The sequence below is a fragment of the Sceloporus occidentalis genome, unplaced genomic scaffold (assembly GCF_023333645.1).
Source record: "Sceloporus occidentalis isolate IW3139 unplaced genomic scaffold, rSceOcc1.0.p SCAF_69, whole genome shotgun sequence".
Taxonomy (NCBI): domain Eukaryota; kingdom Metazoa; phylum Chordata; class Lepidosauria; order Squamata; family Phrynosomatidae; genus Sceloporus; species Sceloporus occidentalis.
In genome coordinates this window covers 1-10181 of record NW_028317049.1, presented here as the reverse complement: position 1 = coordinate 10181, position 10181 = coordinate 1, and positions in this window count along the sequence as shown.

Below are 10181 nucleotides of genomic sequence, written 5' to 3'. Positions count from 1 at the left end.
TGTGCCAGGAGCAGCCGAACTGTGCCTGTTCCCAGGTGAAAATGGAGCAGGAATGTGTGTAGGGGGTCACTTTAAATTCCAAATTTTCCCTTATCACTTTCTACAACCAAAACATCCGCCGGCAAAACTTACAACTTCCCGCGATTCCAGCAACGCATGCGCACATGCAGCTCTAGGGTTAGGGTTACGAGACTTAAAATGCGCCGCAGCTGTGCCGCAGCTTCCACAGCTGCATGGCAGCGGACGCTGCAATTAAAGCCTGACTGCAAACCACGCATGTCCCGGACCCCGACCCATTATGCGACGCAGCTGACACGGAGCTTTTAAACGGGCAACTTATATTTGCGGCGTGGCAATTCTGGCGTACTGGTGCAGCAGCTTACAGATGGAGATGCGCACGTACACCGCATATCAAAAAGAAGCGGAAAAAAGCAGCACCTTTTTAATGCCGCTTCTTCCCGCTTGGGGCGTGTGGGCGGCGCGTTCATGACGGCATTCAGGTAAGGGCCGTCTGAAGGCTCTACCTTCATGATGTCATGAATACACCCCTTTTTGCCCGTCTGTATCCCACTATAGTTCATTCAGCCGGTGTCCCCCATCCTGTATCTGTGCATTTCATTTTTCCACCCTTAATGTAGTACGTTACATTTGTCCGTGTCGAATTTTATTTTGTTTGCTTTGGCCCAGCTTTCTAGTCTATTCAGGTCATTCTGAATTTTGATCCTGTCCTCTGAGGTATTAGTTACTTCTCCTAATTTGGTGCCATCTGTAAATTTGATAAGTATGCCCCCAATTCTGTCATCCAAGTCATTGATAAAGATGTTGAATAGCACTGGGCCCAGGACAGAGCCCTGTGGGACCCCACTGGTCACTTCTCTCCAGGATGAAAAGGAGCCACTGTTGAGCACCCTTTGGGTTCGGCCGGTCAACCAATTACAAATCCATGTAACAGTTACTGTATTTTTTGGCATATAAGACTACTTTTTAACCCAGGAAAATCTTCTCAAAAGTCGGGGGTCGTCTTATACGCCGGGTGTCATCTTATAGGGCAGGTGCTGAAACTTCTGAGCCAGACTGAAGAATCTGCAGTCGCCGCATATGGTGGGGGGAGCTCAAAAGAGGCCGCAGCCACATCCCCACTGTATGTGACAATCGCATGAAAGCAGCTACCGCTCTTATAGTCTTGGAGACAGGGAGGGCTGGGCAAGCAGGGAGTGCTGACCAATCCAAACAGGCTTTGTATACTACAAGATTTCCTGTTAAGTACCTGCATGTCATTTGAATTAAAATTACCATATTGAAATCAAATCTGATGTTTTTTTTTTAAATTTGTATTTGGTGTGCTTTGGAAGAGGAGTAGTATTATATGATGAGTATATCCCAATCTCTATATTTTAACTGGAAAAGTTGGGGGTCATCTTATACGCCCAGTCGTCTTATACGCTGGAAAATATGCTACCTTGTCTAGCTTGTTTCATGTTTTTGTTTTATATACTCTTTAATTAGGTTAACTGCTATTAAGGGACATAACTATGAGATTCTATGATATGAGGTGCACCATAAACCTTTTAATAAATGAACAGGTATTTCAATCCTATATATTCATGTTATCAGACTGTTACCGAGTTTGACTTTATATAAATTTTGGGTGCCATGCGATCAAAAATGATGACCCCTGACTGACCCCATCGCAAGCCGCCATTTCCTTAAAAGCAAGCTGACCACGTAGCCAGCCAGCCTTGCTGGACTTGATCATAAGAAAAAGGTAGATTTAAACCTTAAGGAACCAGTTTTGGGAGTTGCCCTACAAGTTTTGCAGGCAGCACAAAGAGAAGGACACAGAAGTTGCCTCTCTCCTATTGAGCGAGTGATTGTCTTAAACAGCTCTGCCATCTAGGTATTTGTCTTCCCTGAAAGGTGTCAGACCTCTCCTTTGTGTATCCATTGTTTAACTTTAGACTTAGACAAAAGATAGCCATCAAGACATTTGTTCATCAGATAGCCATAGCCTGAGGATATGTTTCGCAGTATAAATAGGACCTAGATTCCAGCCCGCATTAGGCTTGTTGAGCTGAAGTTCCAAACCTCAAAACCTTGCTTGCTGAGCTGCTGCTCCAGGCATGAGTTCCCTGAGCCTTTGGCTCCACTGAAATCACTTGAGCTAAGCCAATGCTCACTGTCTCTCTCGGGCCTCTAAGTTAGCTTTGCCCAACGGAACTCAGCTCCTAGCCACCGCAGTCGCCGCTTGTTTTCCCCATTATCGCGGCCGTGTTTCACCTTCCCCCATCACTCACATCCGTCACATTGGAGAAGACTCCTAAGGTAAATATTTCAATGGTGCCTCTATCCTTTCTCCTGTACTCCCAAACTCTTCCCCTCCCTTGCTGTAGTATTGAATGGGTGTGTGCATGCATGACCCCTTCTGCTGTGTGGCTTTAATAAATGTTTCTATTTTAATTGCAACTCATTGGCATTGGAGTCTCTGTTTCTTGGGGTTGGACTAGATGAACTCTGGTATACACATAGGGACACGATCTGCTGCGTGCATTGTTAGGACATGCCTCTTGCAAATTTGAGTTAATTGAATTCCCCTAATTCGATCCTTCCTAACAAGACATAACTCCAGAGCATGTTAGCCTTTTGGATGCCAGAAGGTTCCTCTCATTCTTCAATGCAAGAAGCGACACTTCAGCTGCCTTCTAGAAGATAAAGCAAAAAGGCTTCCGAAAGAACTGAAGCCTTGGGAAAGTCTCACTCTCTCAGCCTCAGAGGATGGCCATGGGAAACCCACTCTGAAGGAACCTGCCAGGAAAACCCCTTCAGAGACTCCCATAAGGTCACCATAAGACCTGGAAACAACTGGAAGGCAGACCCCAAGAACAACATTGGGAAATAGGTGCAAGCCTTGCCTTGGGAAAGTGTAAAGACTGGGCTCCAGTCAATGGAGGTCTTCTTCAGGCAGAAAAGGGAGGTTTATGCAAATGCAGAATGACATCACTGCTACGGAAGGCTCTCTTGACCAATCAGAGAGCAAGATAAAGGTTCTTCTGGAAGCTTCCGTGAGAAGGAGATATAAGGCCTGAGAGACCAAGAGACAGTTGGGGGAATTGTGTCGGTTGGAGATCGAGAGAGAGAGAGTTAAAGAGCGGATCTTGGAAGTTAGTCTCAGAATTGGACGTTTAGGTCTATTTATTATTTTAATAGCTTGCATGAATTGAATATTATATACTTACAAATATTGTACCTGCAAGATTCTTAATATCTTGTATGGCTTATATTTCAGTTATATGTTGTTATTTATAGTAAATATCTCCCTGGAGTATCTACTACTCAACGCTCCTTTTACACATGTCTTGGCTCAGTTGATGCTTGGGAAGATCAGTAAAGAAGTAGAAATAAGGTTCCTTAACTGGTCCCAGTGTAGGTTAAGGGAAATCCTTTTATAATTCACTGGATGGAGGCAGCGTGATTTCAGGAATTTAAGGGTCTGCTGGGCTAAGAGCCATAATGTCTAAATGTCTAATTAACAATTTGTAATCCACTCTGATGGCCTTTTGGCTGAAGAGAGGGGTATAAAAACATTATTATTATTATTATTATTATTATTATTATTATTATTATTATTACAGGGCCGCAGTTTGGCTGCTTGGACCACCGGAGATCATCACAGTGAGTCAGTTGGAAAAGCACATCTCACTCCAGAAAATAAACGTACTTGAGGAGTTTGCTCTCTACGTCTTTCTGTAATAATAGCTACAAAACTGATAACAGCATTTGGGACATTTAGTCTTTTAAAAACAAATATGGCAGATTTAAATGCTGCTTTAAAACCTCTTTCCATCTGCCAGCTTTGCTCTGGTTTTGGGGGGAAATGAGAAAATGTTGGGAGGGAGGGACTGCCAACAGAATTAGGAGATGCATTGCAGGCTATGGACAGTTTGCGGCCAAGTAAGGTCCAAAACACACAGCAGCAATAGTCCAGTTTGAGAGCGCTTTAACTGCCCTGGCCCAGTGCTAGGGAATCCTGGGAATTGGAGTTTGTTGTGGCACCAGAGCTCTCTGACAGAGAAGGCTCAATGTCTCACAAAACGGCATTTCCCAGAATTCCCTAGCACTGAGCCAGGGCAGTTAAAGCGGTCTCAGATTGGATTATTGCTGCAGTGTGTTTTGGACTTAGGTGACCCATTGCAAATCATACTCTCTCAGCCTCAGAGGATGGCTATGGCAACCCCTCTCTGAAGAAACCTGCCAAGGAAACACCATGATAAAGATGCCTTGGGGTCGCCATAAGTTGGAAATGACTTGAAGTCACACATGAAGAACAGAAAAAGTCTGCTATTATTTCTCAGGTTGTACATGGGAATGGGAGGCAGTGTGGTGCAATGGTTTGTGTGTTGGGTTACAACTGTGGCAGTCTGGGTCCAGTGCCCCACTCCTCTATGAAACCAGCTGGGTCCCTTGGGCAAGAAGTCACACTCTCTCAGCCTCAGGGAAGGCAATGGCAAACCTCCTCTGAACAACTCTTGCCAAGGAAACCCCAGGAGAGGCTCCCGAGAAGTCGGCAATGACTTGGAGCCACTCCACAAAAAAACACAAAGCCTCAAGAAAGAGCCAGCTTGGTTTAGTGGCTGGAGCATTAGCCCAGGGTTCGAATGCCCTCTTGGCCACAGAAACCCACTGAGTAACCTTAGACAAGTCGCACTCTCTCAGCCTCATAGGCAGGCACTTGCAAAACCACTTCTGGACAAATCTTGGCAAGAAAAGCCTGCAAAGCGCTTCCTGTATGGTTGCCATAAGTCAGAAACAACTTGGAGGCACACAATCACAACAAGAGTAGTAACACCACTAACAGGGCTTAATCACACCTCAAAACCCAGATATCGAGAAAGAAAGAAAGCTACTGACCATATGTCTGGTGAATATGGTTTCCATAATTGTCCACTATTACCAGGGACAAAATGTGGAACAAATTTGAGACCAAACTGTAGGACAACTGTAGGACAAAACTCAGTCAAAAAGTGTAGGCATTTAAGAAAAATGGAGGATCTTAAATGTCCTACATTTTGGGCTGAGTTTTATCCTGCAGTTGGTCTCGAATTTCTCCTACATTTTGTCCCTGGAAGTAGTGGACAATTATGGCAACCCTACTGGTGAAGAAGACATGGGAGTTGTAGTCCTCAGTTCAGAGGGATTGGAGAGGCCTTACTGCAGGGCAGGACCCCTCCTCTTTCTGGCCATGTGGATGCTGGGAGATCAAGTCCAGGAAATACACTTTAAATCCCATTGGCAAGAGAAAGGGCTACTACTGCCTTTCAGATCTAGTTTGCCCAAAGCCTTTATGAGGCCAGAAACCCCTTTGTTAGGAAGCGAACACCGAATATCTCAGGAAGGTCCTATATCTCCCAAGGCCCCCTCCGTCCAGGACCCCCTTCCTCTCTTCCCCTCAGTCTCTCTCTCTCTCTCTCCCCAGAAGGCCCCAAATGTCAACTGCCAAGCGCTCAGGCAGAGGCAGCCATTTTGTGTTCTGGCAAACATTTTGTGTTCTGGTGGCCATTTTGTTTCCAGCAGCCATTTTCTGTTCTGGCAGCAGTTTTGTGTTCTGATGGCCATTTTGTGTTCTGGCAGCCATTTTCTGCTGCTTGTGACTGTGGAGAATATTGTTCCAGAACCTTCTCTGAGGCCTCAGTTAAACAGAGGTATGAGGCTCCAGAGAGAGAAGGAGGCCAGGCTCCTTGGGGCAAAAGGAAGGAAATGTGTCCCTTTGTGCCACTGACCTTCCATTTTGGAGCAAAGGAAGGAAGGAAGGAAGGGGTCTGTGGGGGTCTGAGGAAGGGAGGCAGGGACTCAGGGCCAGTGGGGAGGCTGGGCTTTGAGGGCTGGGAGAGAGAGGTGGGGAAAGAGACCCTCCCTTTGGGCCCTAGCTATGGAGGAGCCACCGGTCCTTGCCTCCCCCTTTGGGAAAGGAGACCCCCTCAGCCCCCTGGACTCACTCCTGCCACTCATTCCTAGAATGGCTGGGACTCAGAGGAGTTTCCTAGGCATTGTCACCTTCTGCCCTCCATGGCCATTGGCACTGACCTTTCCCCATTGCCTTCCCTCCCTCAGCCCTTGGACCGCCTCCTCCTTCGCACTCAGAGCAACCCTTCTCTACGGCTGAGGAGACGGCCTCTGACCCAGGGAAGCTCCGGCCATAAAGGACTGCAGAAGAGCCCTTTCTGGGGCTGCAGGAATCAGGGTCTTTGTACAGAAGGTAGGCCTTTATTCCTGGAGCTGAAAGAGGACCTTTGTTTAAATGTTTCAGTCCAGGATTGTGTGGAAGGGTTGCAGCTGAGAGACTGAGCCCATGCTTTGCTGCATAAAGCCCCAAATTCAGTCTCTGGCAGCATTGTCTTCCCAGAAGGTGGAAGTGAGATTTCCAGACCTCAGACACACACAGCAGTGACTCTTTTTTATGTGTGTGTATGTGTTGTTTACTAGAGTTTTGTGAGGTATTTGTTTCACTGGGTTTATATAATGAATTTACATATGTCTTCACTTCCCCAAAATGAGCATAATCCAGGGTGCAATGTTCAGTTATAAGCCTATATATTTATAGATATTTGTTATATCAAGTGCAACACATTCTGCAGTGTGCATCTTTTTCAAAAATATACAAGGAAAAGTAAAGAAATTGTCATTTTGACAATAGATCCATTCTGAAACAATGCACACAAATGTACATGCCTCAACTTCTATGTGGCTTTAGAAAGCAGAGGGAGGAGGTGCACACCTCTTGCTCCTGCTATGACTGACATAAAAACACAGCAGTTAAGCTTAGAGAAATAGTCTCATTTGCAAAAATGAAATGATTATTTTGACCAGTGTCTAAATGCGGAGGGGGCCATGATGATGGGAGGGCATGGATTAGACCTGTAAAGTAATATAGGTCTCATCCAGCCCAGGAGCTAGAGCTTCTTCACCTGTGACATAAAGCAGGCCCTCCCCTCCTCCTCTGTGTGAAAGAGAAGTCAAATTCTCATCAGTGATGATGACACAGCATGAAAAATTTGCATTCCTGCATTTAAAAATCTGAGGAGTCCTGAATCGTGTTGGTTAACCCTAGAGAGTAGACCCACTGAATCCATAAGTGACTGGTGAGTCAATATATAGATAAATCCAACTGATTCTATGATTCTACTCTGATCAGGACTAGGCATAGGATACAGGCTAGGATTTAGTCTGCATGTGGCTGGAACAGGTTATTCCCAAGACAAAATGGACAGGCAACGGTGTGGAAAATGGGCACTCTCCACATGGGCAGAGACTCTCTCAGAATTGTGACTTCTCTGCATACCGAAGACTACCATGGGAATTGGGTGCTCCTTTTTCAACAGCTCAAAGCCCCTGATCCTGGGAGGAAGGCTGGATCCCATGGAAGGGGAGCAACCTGAGAAGAGAGACCTTCTTTCCTGCCCTACCTGACCGGGTGCCTCCCTGGTGAATGGCCGGTTGTAGACCCATTCCACCCAGAGTAACACTGGAGCATAGAGAGTTCTGCTGGTTTGGCCATTGGGAGGATGAGGAACCACCAGGCCAAACAGCCTGACCCAGCAGAACCCTCTATGCTCCAGTGTTGCTCCGGGTGGAATCAGGCTATAACTGGCCATGCACTGACCCAGGTCCTACCATAGAGTTCTGGAAGCCTTCCCACATGGCCATTCCATGCCTGGTGAGAGTGTTAGGTGTGAGGTATTAGAGAAGCATCCAGCTGTGTTTTTGTAGTCAGAAGCAAAATGAAGAAGTCTTCCTCTGAGGGCCACTGGGGACCTCTGTAGGTTTCAACAGATAATGCACTCATTTCACATCTAGTTATGAGGACATAGTCAGGACCCTTTCCAATTCCCCATCCCCTGATCCCCAGCTACTCTCACAAGGCATGGAGTAACTGCTGTGTAGAGGAGCTGCAGTGAGTTTATGCTAGGTCCAAGGGGCTATGGTTGGTGCAGAGGGAGGAAGAGGATGCCCACCTCTGCATCGGCCCAAAGGAGACATTTGTCACCTGCGTATATCACCAGCTGGATGCTGATCTCGGTGACTTTGAGTGCTGCAGGGTTTCTAGCCAAACGAAGCCTAAGCCTGGTATCTTTTCTCAGGAACTTCATCTTGGACCCCTTGTACACGGCTTTGGGGCCTCTCTTGCTGGAAGTGACCAAGTGCAGGGCCACCAGGATCCCCCTGCCCACCTGATGGCCGACACAGAGGCCAAGCGGAGAGAGTTGGGCTCCAACAGAAAAAGGCTGCCCAGGAACAACAGCTCTTTGGTAAGTTGCCATCCTGACTATTCGTTTCATCTGTGTCTGGGCCAGCTCATGAAAGCAAGCAGAGAACATACTGTCCCAGTTTGGCAGAGAGAGTCCTGGTTAATCCTCTGTCACCTCATTTTTTCAGGGGCTTTGAAAATGTCCTATTTCACTCTCCTCCTCCCACTTTCCCCCTTCTCCTCAGGTCAGTTCAGTTGCGGCAAAATATGTTCCAAGTTCAAAAGAGTGTGCAGCCCATCTATTCAAAAGAGGGGAGAGAGGAGGAGAGAAGGGGGCAGGGTCTTGCCCTTGTCAGGAGTCAGAAGCAAAGGCAAACTGCTGTACCTTTCCTCGCTTGTGTGATCTTCATCATTAAGAGCTTTGGCCATCTTGACACCCTTCTGGTGTTGCTTGTCCATGTGTGTCTTGTTTTCCCAATCTGTGAAATGCTGGGGGATATGGAAGAATATCTCTGGACCTTAATTGAGGGTGGGCCCAGTGGCCCTCAAGCGCAGAGGTCTCCCCAGAACTGTTGTTTAAAAATGAAATTTGCCTCTGAAATTAGGTGAGATATGGCTAAATGCACTATAATTCATTGGTGACTAAATGTACTATACATGTTGGGATAGTCAGTATCCTAATCAATCAATAATATCTCAGAAATGGCCTAAATTATATTGTTTATCATATTTTATATTGAAAAGATTTGAGACAAACTGGATCTCAAAGGCTGTAGCTTTTTGCTTGCTTGCAGAATTTAAAGTTTATTTCAGAAATAATATTTTCAATGCACCATGTGCTTTCCTCCCCTTTTGTTTAGTCGCTCTCTTGATCAAGGCTATTTTCTGTTGCAGGTGACCTTTGCGGATGTGGCGGTATATTTCACTGAGGAGGAATGGAAATTGTTGACGACAAAGCAGAAACTTATGTACAGTTCTGTAATGATGGAGAATTATGACAATGTGGCCTCTGTGGGTAAGGAACCTGAATCCATTGCCCTTCCTGTGAAGATTGAGGGCCCTTTCATAATCAGAGCGCTATGATGACTTGCATCCATTGTTCCATGTCCTTTTCTCTGCAGTAGCAGAAAGCAAGCCTGCTCCATCCAGAATATGACATCTCTTCAAAAATTTGAACAGGGCTGTCATATCCACTCTTAACCTCCTCTTCTCCAAGCTAAACATAACAAGCTCCCTAAGTAATTCCTCAGAGAGGATGGTTTCCAGACCATTCACCATTTTGGTTTCCCTCCTCTGGACATGCTCCAGCTTCCCAACATCTGTATGAATTATGGTGCCCAGAACTGGACACAGGATTATTACAAGTGAGCCCTGACCAAAACAGAATAGAGTGGCACTATTACTTCCCTTGATCTTGACACTATACTCCTATTGATACAGCCTAGGATCACATTGGCCTTTTTAGCTGTTGCATCACACTGTTGACACATGTTCAACTTGTGCTCTACTACCATTCCTAGTTCCCTTTCACACGTAATTTAATTGTCATAACAACTTCCTGTGGAATCTTGGAATTTCTAGTTTTAGTGAGGCACTATTGTTCTCCACTTTGTAAGGATTCTCAATATCCAATCCTAAACTGCCAATTCTGGAATTTTGTGGTAAGGAGCCATGGAGATTAATGCTTTTTGCCCTAAATGGTCCTCAGCCTATTCCTGAGCAGGTTTCCTGGCTTTTGTAGCCCCTCTTCCAGCCTTTTTTGGCTCTGGAGAGGCTGTTTTAATGCTCATCCCTGGCACTTGACCCTCACTAATATCAGAAACCAGGTCCCAGACCCCTTGTTCTGCCTTTCCTAATGAATTATTTGTATATTCATTGCCTTTCCTTTCTCAAGAAATGAGCCTCAAAATGTCCCTTTTATGCATCACACTCTGTGGGTGTG